A 15,733-nucleotide genomic window follows, 5' to 3' on the forward strand; every position below is an offset into this window, starting at 1 on the left:
GGCCCTATAACGTAAAACTATTCCAATATGTTTCTATTCCAATCTCCTGACGTAAAATTTGCGGTACCACCGACGCAAGCACCGGGTGGTCACCCGCAGAGTTGTCTGAACACACCAATAGAACGCTGTCCTCGTTCATAGGAGGTCACTTTTGTTTGCTTGAAAAACGAATAACATTGCCTACACTGAGCGGCTTGTCGTAACTAATTGGTTCACAAGAGGCGAGGAGAACGCTCAAGTGGAGAGGGATTCGATAGGGCCGAGCCAGTACACTGAAAATTTATAACCGGATGAAGAGGTTGGTGCCGGCGTCTGTGATTGGCCGGCTTCCCCTTATTTAGCTTGCGGTGGCTGGTCGAAAATCGCGGTGGCATGCAACGAAAGCTGAATAATGACGCTAAAACGGACCCTCAGCCAAAAAGAGTTGGCAGAATGAGGCGGTAAACGTGCCGAAAGTGCTCGAAAACTTTACACGGCCACGCAAGAAGTTTTATTATACGCAAATACACCCATGCTCTCCCGCAGGTGCAAGTAGCCAGCGCCTGAGCGATCGGCGCCAGCCATCTTTTATTCCTTTCGGAATGGAGCAGCCTGCGGCTATTCAGAAGAAAATTCAGTTTTCGTTCGGCATATTAATGCATCTTTAATGCTACACGTCACTTTGACGTGTGGAATTTTCGCATGTTTGTGACGCCACGTAACAGGCAGGTGAAGTGGGTGCTGCCCGAAAACTCTTGACCAATAGCCGGGGGCTAATGGCAAGAAGGCGTCGAATCAGAAGTAACTGTTTTTCTTTTTTCTGTCAAATCATGCTTAATCAGTGTGTACACATCATATCGAATGGGGAGGAATAGCGGTTTTCGTGACGTCGCGTGACAGACAGGTGAAGTGGGGTTGGCCGAAAAAAGTGTTTGACCAATCGTGGAGGGCTGATATCAGAATTAGAATAGAAAAGTTTGGAATAGTTTTTCGTTATAGCGCCCATAGTGACATTAGCGTAAGCGAGAGGAAAAATGAGTATTAAGCAATGAAGGTTATTGCTGTACTGGGGCGCTATAACGTAAAACTATTCCATACTTTTGTAATCCAATTCTGCAATCAGCTCTCCACGACTGGTAAAAAAATTTTCGACCCATCTCTCCCGCGCCTGTCCGTCGCGCGATGTCACGAAAACCGCGGTAAGTTATCGTATATGATATTTAAAGACTGATTATGAATGATTTCGTCGAACGAAAGAAAATTTATAATCCCTGATTCGACGCGTTTTTCGCCAGTATCGAAAGAAACATCGTTTGACCAACTGCTATTGATCAAACCTTTCCGCGCTGCGCCCACTTCGCCTGTGTGTCAGGCGACCACAAAAATCCGCGAAAACTATCCGTGTTAAAGTGACGTGTACGTGTTAAAGGCGCATTATTATGCACTGCAAAGCTAAAATATTTTCTGCATAGCCGGAGACTGCCAAATTCTGAACGGAATAGAAGGTGACTGTCCTCCGTTCATTGTGGCACTAACTACTCGCAGCTGCCGGGGAGCTTGGGTTCATTTGCGTATATATATGATAAAAAAAAATGCGTGGCGGTATAACACTATCAAGACCTTTCGGCACGTATACGACATCGCTCTGCCAACTCTTCTTTGCTGAGGATCCGTTTTAGCGGCAGTTCTAGCATTCCGCTGCCCGCCGCCGCGATTTTCGGCCAGCCAGCGCAAGCTAAGTAAGCGGAAGCGCAACAATTCCCAGACGGCGGCACTACCCTCGTCATTCGTTTGTCTACTTTCACTGCGCTGGCTCGGCCCGATCGAAACTCTCTCCACTTGAGCCTTCTTCTCGCCTCTTGTAAGTAATTAGATAAGAAAAGTTTCTCAATGTAGGCAATGTTATTCGCCTCGAAAGCAAAAGAATGTGCCATCCTATAAACGAGAAGCGCGTTTGATTGGTCTTTTCAACAACGCTGAAGGTTACCGCCCGATGCTTGCGTCGGTGCTTGCGTAAATTTTACGTCAAGAGATTGCAATAAGAACAGGGGTCCTATAACAAAGAACTCTTCCAATAGCGTTTTATTCCATTTTTCCATCGAGCGGCATTGGCGGGAAGTGCAGGCGTGGCCTCGGAGACTAGAAGCGCGGCGCGCAGCTGCCTGCGAACACTCAGAATTGTTCCCTTGCTTGCCGCACACTCAGTAGCACATACTATGTGCCACAAGTTGGCGAGAACTTCATTGAACTGCTGCGTATGCCCAGTGAGATCATTTCGCAGCTCGCTGAGGCGTTGGCGTGGACGGCGTCCATTGAAAAGCGGCAGATGCCCTGTTCATTTGGGGCGCAGCCTCCTGATGCGTCGTGTTGCAGTCCATGAGGAACGCTTGTGACATAGGCGCGATACGGCTCAGTATCGGATAAATTGAAGGGATCTTTGTTTAATGACAAAGGATCATATGCCAGGTGAGGGGGATAATCCAGCATCCATCCGGTGTTAGCATCCGATAGTACCAAAACCGACGCGACCAAGTGTTGAGTCACGTTCCCAGCGCTGAACCTGCGACGGCTTGCATTTGGAAATCCCACGGCGGACAACTACGGCGTGGTACGGAAGCCGTATCCCACATCCCAAAACACCTTGCCCAATTAAATAATTGTTTTGAGCCACGTTTAAAGCAGAACGCGCCCATACCTAAACTTGACTTGACCTACACCCGAAATTTCAGTGGCCCACCCCCATATTGACTTGCCAAATAGAAAATTGAGTCGACCCACATTCAAAACTGTGGCCCACTCCGAAAACTGAGTTGGCCATCCCACGGAATTGATTTTGCCCAATTCACGAAATGAGTTGACTCACATTGAAAACCGACCTGACCTGCTTCCAAAATTGAATTGGCCCACCCACAAAACTGATTTTGCCCAATTTCAACATTTAGCTGACCCCCGATCAAGACCGACCTGTCTCATTGCAAATATTTACTTGGCTCACCCCCATAACTAAGGCGGGCCACCCTCAAAATAGACTTTGGCCAATTTCAGCACATGTCCAAGTGTTGCGCGGAAGAGTCATGCTGCTTTCGCATTCGATGCACGTAAGGACACTGAAGTGCATGTGTAACATTTCTAGTGTTAGAGAGTGGCACAATCTCAGTGACACACACCTAGTTACCCAAGTTAGCGTCAAGGACATTCACTGAAGGGCGCCACCCACCTACTGACGCAGACCCACAGACCCAAGCTGGCACCGAAGAGGTTCATTGGAGACTAGGACAGACCGAGCGGCACATACCCAGTGCTCAAAGTCGACGGCAAAGAGTTTTTTTGAACAGGGTTGCCTACCCAATGCCCCGTCTATATAGTGACCCAAGTCGGCATGAAATATTTTCTTTGAAGAGAGAGAAACCAGCTTTAATGGCATGGCAACAGATGTTAGCCTGGTTGTTCTCCTGGCATGCTACTACAGGTGCTGGGTGATTTTTATGACATATACAGTGATAAACACTTTACACCATGTACAGTCACACACACACACACGCGCGCGCGCGCGCGCACACACGCTCTCACTATAGAGATGTTTACATAGTTTCGTTAAGAGGAAGCTTTAGCTTGGGCCGAACTCCGACGCGGCCTGTTCAAATTCATGTAAAACGCACAAAAACTTTTCTGAGAGAACCCCTGGATTTATTTTAATGAAATTTGTTGCAATTGAGAGATAAAGTTACTTTCTAGTGACTGCTGCAAGGGAATTTCGATTTAGGGCCTGAATTGTGTGAAATAGATTTTCAAAATTACGAAAGTATGAAAAACATAGACACGCGATGTTTATAAATTAATATCTCTGCATGAAAAACCGATATCGCGGTTGTGTAAACGGGATCCATGAGATCGTTGAAAGCGGACAAATTCTATATGTGAATTTTCTTTATGTGAATCCTTTCGGGAATTTGTTACGTTGTGCACAAGGTTTCTGCAAAAGCTGAATTTCCATATTAATGAATGTCTTTAGATTCATGTGTAACCTGTCAATTTTCTGGGCTTTAGATGTACTATCAGAAGCAATTGACATAATTGCGAAATAATTTTTCCTTGCTGAGTTAGAGAGTTGCAAACTTGTTAGTTTAGTTTTGTGAAAATTTTCGATATTAGCCAATTTTTAATAAAAATTGATAACCTAAATAAAAAATTTGAATCTAAAAGATATTATAGATCTTAAATTTGTCTTTTGAATGCAACAAACTTCGTCAAATTTGGCGCAGTGGTTGTGGAGAAAAACGAATTCTCCTTTTACACGTATTTAGATAGGAGCACCCGAGATAAAGCTTCCTCTTAAGGCTCGTCGCCCGCAAGAAGGTCAGCAGCGGCCTCGTGATGCATAACGCACAGGTGGTGTTTTGCCATGGGCTGAGAATGTGCTGTAGCGCCAAGGTCTAGTCCCGTTTGAAGGGCGGCCCGTATGTACGCATTGCCATATAGTCTGCGACTCAAGTTGGTGCGTTGGTTGGTTTCGAACCCTGTTTTTTCCGTAGAGCAGACTGATCCTCTACGGACAACCCGCAAAACCTGAACGCCCATTCTATCACTGACTACCCAGTGATCCAGGTAGACGGGAAAAACGGTTAGATATAAAGGCACAAACATAGGTACATAGACAAATAGCCCCTGGAAAATGTGTGAAGTGCCCACAGAATGCTAACGCGTATTTTATTTACGGGATGCGTTCGTCTCCGAAATTAGCGGCGCCTCTCGCACCATGCTGTCGCACTGTGGCACGTTTCTACGACGAGGACACGCTTTGATGACGACTAAATATGCCGCATCCTTACGTGTGGTGCGCCATGGTGGCTGAGAGGTACGTTCATTACTGAAGTCTGTAGCGCGTCTCTTGATGTAATGCGCAAGGACGTCAGCCCAAGACTGCTTCTGTCGGGATATCTTGTTTTCTTTTGTTTTCTTTGTTTTCTTTTGTTTCAGCCACGGGCCCTTCCAGAACACACTACCCCCTTCTAGTAGTTGGCGCGCCAAAGCTTAAAGTGCTCCAGAACTTAATGAGAGCAGCATTCCGGGCAAGTTGGTAATCCATTGCTTAAATGATATTGCGCGACATAAAAAACGACACGGACGTGCCGTCCGTGTCGTTTTTGGTCCCGCAATATCATTTGGTTGGTGTGTCGTCTTCTTTCACGTCCGTGTCGTTTTTTATGTCGCGCGATATCATTTATGCTCCAGAAGCTTTATAAATCGCGACAAATCCTGCGACGGCGCATGCCAACTGATTTCGTGTCACGGCTGCCGCTGCTTCGAGCTCCAGGTGATTACCATGGAGGTCACAAGATGTCATTGCTTATAGGTCGCTATAGCTTACAAAATACTGCAGCGTTGAAGAACAATGAAACTCACGAATTTGATATCCCCGTTATGATTACGCTTGAAATGTCACTGATAAGGGAGTGCACCTATCGCCTTTGGGGATCTCTGAGAAATGCCTAGAATTGATGCATTGTTAATATTGACAAATCCGAGAGCTGCCGGAAGTGATAAAAGCAACAACGCTGACGAGGTGTTTGTGCGGGTGGCCTTATGCGACTTTACCTCTATGCGAACAACTTGGCTTGTGCGCGTTGCCAGAATAGTATTCGTGATCCCCGCTCTACGCGGTCATTGTGTGTGCACCTGCGGTACAACTGTTTTGACTTGTGCGGTAGTCCGGGCACAACAATGACGTTTCTTACAAATACCTCGGGGGATGTAAGGTACATCTGAGACGCAGCCACAGTAGGAGGGTACGTGAAACGTTTTGTGCCTACTGCAGACGGTGTGTGTGCAGTATTGTACAGAAATGCATCAGAAATATTACGTGCCCAGCTTATGAGCAAAACGAGAACCAGGTGAAAGCGGGAGCTAACGGGAGCCAAAGCGGGAGCCAAACGGGAGCCAAAGCGGGAGCAAGACAAGTGGACTTGTCTTTTTAAAGACGACATATGTCGAGATATGTCGACATACGTCACCTTGAATAAGACAAATGCACTTGTCGAAAGGTTGGCTCCCGCTTTCAGCTTGTTCTCGTTTTGCTCATCGTCTTTAATTTCCAGCTCCTGTCCTTTCTCTTTTTTGTTTTTGATGCATAGCTTATGTTACAAAAAGTGGGGAACTTACGACCTAATTTTGCGATCATGTTCACTTCTTGTTAGTGTTTAGTGTTGGGTTCGTTGCTTTTGCGGAGGGTGTGGGCCTTAGGTAAGTAAATTGCCCCCCCCCCCTAGTGATGGCATCCGACACGTCCCTGCACCGCTTGAGCCCAGTCCACTCGCAGACGGTTCGCACTCTTGCCCACGGCGAAATTGCCGGCCGGTACGCCCGCTATGGAGACGGGCAGGCTCTGCCGTGGTCAAAGGGTTGTGTATCCCTGCGCCTTGCTGCCCGAGTCTTGCCACGCTATTTCGGCACAGTACTATGTTGAACGCAATGGTGCCATAGTCGAGAAAGCGTGAAATTCTTGTAACCAATTGTGCACTTCTATGCATTACAACTCTTAATGAGCACCAGTTTAAGCTTGTTAATTTATTCCAAACTACGGCATTTTAGTTTTTCCAAATACTTCCAGTGGTGGTCGGATCGACTAATGTACTGCCCAGCAACGCCTGCCTGTAAGTCTCGCGTTAGACTAGATTTCGCTCCCATCGCGTCATACCTGGTGCAATAACTGCACCATCTTTCCTCGCGACACATGCATGATCAACTAAGTGCGTTTTTTCTCCGCAGCGATATAAAAGTAAGGTGCATGTCTGGTAGGGTGGTTGGAAAAATGTAATCGACAATTACATAACATCTTTTCGTTACATGGACTTTTAGCCTACGATATTAGCAAGCATTTTCTCGCCGAATTTAAGCAAGTTTCACGTCAAAATCACGTCGCGCTCTCTCTATGTCTTTTAGGCACCTATAGATGAATAAGCAGTTGTACATTCGATAGATAGAGCATTTGCAGAGATGAGGAGACAAGAAGGTGGTGTGATGAAATTAGGAATCTTGCCGCCATTTTGTAAGATCAGTGGGCGCAAGGCAAAGGTAACTGACCGTCGCTGGGAAGTGTCTTGCTATGGACATGAGATCGGATAATGCTCATGATGTTGATGACGATGGGTTCAGTAAGGAAGGTAACGTTTGAGAAAATATGGGCAGACGTACTATACTGAGAGGTGGCGAATGCTTGTGAAATCACGAGAGAGAGGAAATAGTCACAAGGGGGAAGCGTCAGCAAAGAGAGAGAGAGAGAGAGAGAAAAGTTGTACCATGTCGATAGAAAATGCACTACCTTAAATCGCCTGCTAATTGCCGCTTGATTTCCTTGTGTATCTTCTCGGCTTGTAGTCTATGCTTTACGATGGAATTCAACGCTAGGTTTCCCAAATAAGTGTCACAAACTTCTCCCTCAACAACAACATGAGACGGCGAGACAATACTTAGGAGATCGGCCCAAGGCAGCGTGAAGTCGCGGCAGCCTGAAAAGCCCTCAAGCCTCTATTCTCCTCAACAAGTCGTCCTGTCTAACAGTATCGGTCAACCTACACGAGTCTTCTTGCAATTTTACTTGCTAATCTTTTGAAATATGGCGCATCGCGCGTAACGTCTGTTGAATTTCGTAGATCCTGATAAAGAATATCTTAAAGTGAAGGCGGTGGCAAGAGTACTTATATATCCTTTATTTCACTAGTCAGATCATGCTGATGACGCGTAGGCTATTTGAAGGCGTGTTTCCGCACCACGCTGCCTAATGCGAGGGGATTGGAAACTTTCGTATCTTTTCTAGCTCTTGACAGTGTCATTGCAATAGTAGATTACCTGCACTAAAAATGTAGTGTAATGAAACGTGCCTCTCGAGAAAAAATTCATCCGTTTGCTCTGCCGAGCTATTTGCGCGAACATTCCGCTGCTTTGCTGATTTATTGCCCCGAACGCGGGTGTAACTTTTATAACAGGCACAGACGTGCTTTGTCACTACGAGCTGCTACTTCTTTGATGTTGCAGCTTTCACGTAGACTGTATACTCGCTGCTGTATACGTCGAGTCTGTTCTAGGCCATCTCGAAAGGGTAATTGTTCTGGCATCTATAAAAGTGAGCTGCACAGTGAAGCGCCGACAGAGCTTTGCTTTCTCTGTAGTTAGCTCCAGTCACGTTCTAGACTGCAACACATTTTATTGACTAACGTCGCTCGATAGCACAGTACGTGACTGTCTTATATCGATACTCTACGCGTTTGCGGAACTTAAACATTAATATCTGGAGTCAGAAGTAGCCATTGTGGACGTACGTACATTATTTCTCTCCGGAATGGCAGATATAACCTCGCACTGTATCATCGGTAATCATCAGCGCCCTCACAAAGTAAACCATAATACTGTCATAAAGGAAGCCACGACGTGTCGCAACTTCCATTCTTCATTCAAAGGCGGCTGTCGCTTTGATTAAATCATTTCATTCGATTGTAACAGATCGTGTCGTATGGTCCTCTTATTCGCGATTAAGTGCAGCACCATCATATTCGCTTCGCTCATAATCTGGCTCATATTAGGCCTACTTGGGAGTGTATTTTATGAAACAAATAAAGAAATAGAACTGTTTGATATGTTAGAATGTTAAATGCGCACACTGTGGGAAAAAACACGAGCAGGAGAATCAGCCAGCAATATTACTGTCATTCTTTTAGAATATTTCTTAGTTCACTAAAGTCGTCCTAATAATTTTACGTCCTTTCTTTTTATTGTATTATTCCAATATATTTGATAGATTATTCATCACGGAGCACAGCATGTCGGAGGTGCACTTGCGAAAATTGATCAAAGGGTATATCGTTCGTCTGCAATGAGCTCATTCAAATGTTGCAGTTACAAAATTACTTTTTTTTTCATCATCATCATATGTACTTTATTTCTTTAATCTGGAATGAAACGTTTAATTGATTTTGACTGCCTCACTTTGACCTCGTTCAGGTCGTATCTTCGGAGATCACATTTTCCTTTTCTCTGGTACCGCCGCGCGCGTCCTTTTTTTTTTTTTGAAGAAAGAACCATGTCTGTCTTAGTGATCCCAGGAAGCCTAGTAAACCTGTAAAATTAGGCTTATTCGGGCACTTGTATATTCAAGTGCACATGGTTCATTTACCCAAAGATTTTTGTATTCAATTTATAATATCTTCGCTGCTTTTAGAGACCAAATACACCAATGGCTTTTAGCAATTTTCCTTGCCAGCGATTTCACTTTTTACGAACGTTCCAGCATAAAACATTTCTACAAAGTAGAGCAATGTCAAAGAGCAGCAGTGACAACAGTGCCCTCCGTGCACCGGAGCAGTGAAACCTGTTCTGGGGCGGCCGCGATAAGGTTGCCTGCCCAAATGAAGCTGCATAGAACTTCCACCTCCCGCTATGCGAAACTCGTTCGAAGACGGAGCCCTTGAGACGCACTCGCACATCTCTGTCGTGCGGCGACGTCGACAGCCGTGGCCTCGATGACGACGATGCGCGCCACAGGGAGACAGCTCGGGCTGCATAGAGAACGCGTGCGAACCGCCGGTCAAGGGGCACCTTTGAGCCATTCCCAACAGCGTTGTTACTGCTAACTTGCGCGTGAGCGCAAATTTCACAGCGCTCTGCCATGTTATACGGGCACTTTCATTTACACTGAATATTTATAGCTCTAAACAACCTACTAAGAGGTTTCGCCTGAAGCGCAATAACACGAAGCACATGGCTTGAGACCATACTTTGCTCCATCCTTTTGTCAGATCTCGTGTCGCTCTGTCATCCACTGCTGAACAAACCAACGTCTTCCCAATACTGGTTGTTGGCACCATGTGTAGAAACTGTGGCCTGGAAAAGTGCTTTGTAAGTAGCTCATAGTTTAAGCCGTCAACAATAAAAAGAGAACTATGAAATTTACGTGGTTGTGACGTGCATCATAAAGCGCAAATTGCCTCATAAATATGGCTAATGATGCAACAAGCATATCCTGCAGGAGTGCGAGCGGCATAGTTAGCCTCTTTTTATCGGAGGCTTCTAGGCTTCACTAAGATCGGCTGAATTAAATTGAAGCACAAAGGGCTGTTAAGAAACGCAGTCACCATTCTAGCCTCGACAACGCCTTTTGAAATCTTCGTGTTTGCCATTGTATTTTTGCACTCTTATTCTGTAGCCACATTTCAATGCGGAATTGAGTTGGCAAGTGCGCGAAGTAAATTGCGGCAAGCTCTGGAAAGTGCCTCACATTACACGTCACGTGGACTCCCTCACTATTCGCTACCTCAGATTACGAATCAACCTAGGACATTGCAGTAATTTCGGCGTTTCAGGAAAGTTACAAAAATTGTTGTGGGAGCACACTGACGATCTCCCGCAACAGCTTGAAACTGTAAAATCACTTGGTCTATCATATTCACGAGTTTGAAGCATATTTTCATCTTACCTTGTCGCGCTGGAACATAACTAAGACAAGCGGGACTAAGCAACGCGAGCGGACAATTTCCGAGCTCAATCAGTAAAAACTAAGTTGTCGTGTGGCAAGTTCCTGTCTAAAATTCGCGAAATCAATTGAATACTGCAATGTTGCGATGAATCCAGTTAAATTTCTACTGAAACGATAGCATGAGATCGTTGTAAGTTGTTTATTGCATAAGGCCGTTTAAACAACTGTGCTCGTTGCATGTAATTTATAACCCTTGATTTCTTGTGGTCTTTGATTCGTTCATATTAGTCACTTGTGTAATGACATTTTGTGACTGCAATATGAAATTTATCGGAGCTATGCAACCTGTAGTATTATGTTTTTTTATATGTAAGGGTTTGCTTTAGCTCCACCGAATTAAAATAACATCCATGTGGGAGGTAGCACAATCTCGCCCTTGAACTAAATTACTTGATGAGCTAGCCGTTATTTTAACTGGACGCCAAATGCTCAATTGACTAACTAACAAAGTTTAGCTAATTAAGCTCTTATAGTTTACTGTGCATATTGTAATCTGCGAATTGTGGTTAGTGAGTTTGCAAGGCATACATACTTGAAACGAATTTGGAGGATGGCACCGGTTTTGAAATATGCACGGTCAAACATGTGGTAAAAATGCAACCTTGTTCCACTTACATTTGTGATGTGGAAGGGTCAAATGGCCTATTGAACGAAAAGGTCGGAGTCTATCGTCTGGAGCAGCGAAACGTACCTGAATTCCCATTAGCCGCAATGCCACATCCCATGCGCGCCTCGACACAGCAGAGCCGGCGAAAGGGAACACCTGCTGGGGTGATAGCGCGCCAGGCGTTGCGCTAGGGGAGAGGGCGTCGCCGCTACGCACGTCACCCTCGTTCTCGGAAGACTGTCTTTCGGATCCACAAGTCATGAGCAGTGCTTAGGTGTCCTTGGATTTTAAGAAAACAACGTTTTGCGCATTCAAGCAAAGAAGTAACTACCAGTGCACCAGTGCGTCAAGTCGGACATTTTTAAAATTATTACCTCGATACTCGTGCTCTCTAATGAGTTCGCTTGAACTGGACACGTCGTGGAACTCCCCGCATAAAACTTGTAAATTTGAACATGTGAAGCAACCAAATATACATTAAAAGTTAATTAGTTCCATTATAGTAACTCTTCATTGAAACATTTTGATATCCAACTTACCGAGTAATTATCTGCATAGCTTGCAATTGTGCTACCTGCAGCACGTAATTTTTCAAAAAAGTGATTCATGTAAAGAACAAGGACATGGTATAGCCAATAATGCGTGTTCAATGTAACACACACGATTCGTCATATAGGTCTCTCTCACTCATACTTTTCATCAGGTGCTCAAGCACGACACATCTTCCTCGCCTTAAGACGGGATAGAACTGCATCGAACAACGCAGACCACATATAGACGTTTCCACAGAAGTGACACGCAATGGCACTTTGCTGGTGCTTGTACCAGGCTTAACACAATTTTTTCTGTCTTCTTCAGGTCTCTTGGACTCCAAGGCGTGGGAATGCCTTGGGAGGCATTCACACGGCCGAGCCATTCGGCCACTGGTGGTAGCAATCGCTGGAAAGAGGGCGAAGGCAGGCACTACGACAAATTTCTCCACCGCAAGAAAGTCGGGAGTAACCAATGCGCCATTTTGATCAATGTGTCTGCCGTCTAGCGGAGCGATGAAAAAGCCATTATAGCCCGTTTAAAGCAAGGAAAAAGTGTTCTAGGGCTTTTCAGTCAATCACTGCGCTACATCAAGTAATGTGTGATCCTCACCACGTGATTTTGGACGAACCGTAAGAAGTCACCTCCGTCAATTCTTACGCCTTTCCAAGTGAATACGAGGTACACTGTAAACGAAAATAAACCCACCTGGGAGTTTTTAAGAGGTGATGTGCCCTAAAACCTCCCCTCTCAAATATTTACTCCGATGTATGGGAGCAAAACAGCGCCATCCCCTCCTTTCACTCCGCTGGCTAGCTGCGGGAGTATTAAGGCGACATGACGCGATTTTACTCCGCTTAAAAATCTTGTTCTCCCGTGAAACTCCGACAGGGAGTTTTAAAAAACTCCCCTCCGCCGATACAGGTTGGTCACGTGGCGCTTCCCATGAGGCTGTGCGCCTCGCAAGCGACCGGGCGCGTTCGGCGGAGCGGGCAGTGCTCATGGCTGACGGTTTGTTTACGTCTGTGAAGTGTCGTTCCGTGACAGCGTTTCGTCAATTTGTTTCCCGTATTTCCTTCGAGAAAGTGTTATAGGCATGCCTGAAGCTCACTGTATCTTAGCATCAAGTACATTAGCTGTGATCGCTTTGCTGACAACGATGATTGCAAGAACCACGTTTTCAAGTGCGGAAAAAGGCTTAGGTATACCTCGAAGCTGCTCACTGGCTCGTGATGTCGGCTCACGTTCTGGCTGTGTTTTCGTGCTGCGTCACCCTGTCTTGTGTTCTTCAGTACGTGAAATGCGACTTCTATGTCCTTTTGAGTACATGCTGACAACGTCCAGTGTAGTGTTTGAAAGGACCGCGTAGCAATGGCAACATTAGCCACTGTTCGAGCGACGACATCCGTGCTAGTCGCGCCTGAATGGCGTAACCCAAGTTCGTTGCGGTGCTGTGTTGCCAGTGAGAAAGACCGGAGTGCAAGCAACTGTTTTTATGTATCTGTGAACGGATATCCTCGCCCGAAGAAAAACGGTAGGACATAAGTATGCGTACTGAAAATAAAGCTTCTTATTGAGCGATGTGAATCGAATTGTTATCGCGTATATATGTTTTGGTCACGTCATTGCTTCCTATATTGCATTAACATTACGCTCTATCCGAGACACTGATTTAGACGCATGCCTGCTGGCTCCGAGTTTAGGGATTCACTCGACAGATCAGCGATGTAGCTCCTTTTCGCAACCGAGACAGATTGCTCGGACGCAGAGCAAGTAGTGCGGTGTATAAAATATATGACTGTGCATTTCTCGGTGTTATGTCGGCTGCTGCGGGTCATGCTCAAACGTAATAATTTCTTGCTACGCTACCACTATATCGCAATAATTTAATTTTGCTATGCAACACATGCACTTACATTTTTCTTGCTTACTGTAACTAACGCACTACTTTTTGGCCGCGAACGCCGGCAGTGTGCGAAGTCGCTTCAGCACTCACAGAATGGCATGATAATTTTGAAAAATTACGAAATTAACTTTTTTTCTCTCACTATTTTGAATTAACAGTTTTGTGTTGCTTAAGGTATTCTGTTAATTCCAGAGAGAGAGATCTCGTATGAACGAGCATGTGAGTCGTAATTCTGAAAACAGCACAGCTGCTCCCTAGACGGTTTCGAGGCACACAATATCGTGGCTATATATACTGGCACCGTTGCTTCTTGAGTATCGCGTGTACGTGTGATGTCTTTCAAATTTCTGCATTGGGCGTTTCTGAAATGTTTATGTATGTCATGATATATGTGCTTTCATTGACTTGTTCCGTCGAATTCGACGCGGTCTCGTGTGCATATTTCGAAATTTGACCAGCAGCCTCTGCATGTAAACATGTTCGCGCAAACTCACGCGATGGCTCTTTTTATACTCCCGTTGCACCTCGAAAAAACTCCGTCAATAGCAAAGCAAAAAATAAAGAAAATACAGAAAAAAACTCCCATAATTCCACGCGAAAATTCCGCTCGTACGGAGTAAAAATTCTACTCCGATCATACGGAGCAAAAAAAACTCCGAACCGGGGGGTCGCTATAGGACAAGCAGTATACTCCCACCTCGGAGTTATTTCCGTTTACAGTGTAGCGACAAAAGCGCGCAAAGTGAGACGCGGCTGAAATAAGTTCATTCGAGCGTAAGCTGTGTTTAGAGTGATTCTAGCAGGAAAACTATGTCTTTCAAAGCAACTACTGCTGTGTGTCGGAAAACCTGAATGAAGCGGTCATGAAACTTTGGGAGGGAAGGCTGCAGTGTCATTAATGAAATGTCTATATTCCGTTCTACGCAAGAAATCAGTAAATGAGCGTTCGCTCCTTTTTCTTTTCCTTTTGCTGTGGATATATTTTTGTCTTTTAGGTAATTTAAGAGGAGGGTGTCAGGAAGCAATTACTTACAAATTGTTTCTTTGGACTAATTGTGTATCAGGACCAATTGTGTAATTAGGCGGCATACAAAAATGCACTGCGTATTTCGAGGCCACGACAAACATTAACTTGGTTCCGTTCAGTCACGTGACATGTCCATATTTTTAAATCTTGGTGCGTGACAGTTTCGACATTATATATATATATATATATATATATATATATATATATATATATATATATATATATATATATATATATATATATATATATATAATGCAAGGAAACGTTCTGTAGGTCCGGTGCATAGGTAGTTGAAGAAACGGAGCACACTTACGAAAATTGCATTTTTAATGGTTTAACGTTCCGGCCGTGGCACGGCCTTCGTCAGAATTCTGACGAAGGCCGTGCCACGGCCGAAACGTTAAACCATTAAAGATGCAATTTTCGTAAGTGTGCTCCGTTCCTTCAACTATAAATATATATATATATATATATATATATATACAATTCAAAGAAAGCCAAGGAAAGCACCGGGAAAATGAGCTGTGGTTGGAATGGAATCATACATAAGCGTGAAGAAAAGGGAAATGAAAGAGAATGAAAGGATGACGTGTCGCTGGTGGGAGCTGAACCCACAGCCTCCGCATTATGCGTGAGTTGCGCTACCAATTATGCTACGGCACATCATGCATAACACCCCTTTTATGCGCAACCCTGCGGTCGGATTGACAGCCGTCGCGGCTGTCAATACGACCACAGACTTGCGCATTATAGGGGTGCTATGCAGGATGCGCCAAGTTTGGCGAAACCCGGGATCTTCACGAGCTCTGGCGATACCATAAGACGAAAGAACTAATTGTACCAAGAGAAAGTTTATCCGTCGGCCCGCCTCCAGTTTCATTGGTTCGTCTACATTCACTCTGAGCGGCTATCATCCCTCGGGCTGTTAAACTGGAGCTCACGTGATTACCCCGTTGGTGCATGGTTAGTGCCTTCTTTCATTTATTTTTCGTTCCACCGATGCGCAATCTTTCAGTACAATATTACTAGTCACATTATTGTGGTTTATAAGCATGTTAAGATTCGCAAGATCTACACTGTGTTTTAGACTAATTTGTAATTTATTTCGTTTCACATTATTGAAATTTGCGATTTAATTATAGGTTATTTAAATATTTC

General features: G+C 44.8%; 1 protein-coding gene across 2 annotated transcripts in view; it reads right to left on the reverse strand.

The window, feature by feature from the left end:
* The window catches only part of LOC142573155 (uncharacterized), a 731,380-nt gene that overhangs the window by 468,407 nt on the left and 247,240 nt on the right, over positions 1-15,733 (reverse strand). The window lies entirely within an intron of this gene.

The sequence above is a fragment of the Dermacentor variabilis genome, chromosome 2 (genome assembly GCF_050947875.1).
Source record: "Dermacentor variabilis isolate Ectoservices chromosome 2, ASM5094787v1, whole genome shotgun sequence".
Taxonomy (NCBI): Eukaryota; Metazoa; Arthropoda; class Arachnida; order Ixodida; family Ixodidae; genus Dermacentor; species Dermacentor variabilis.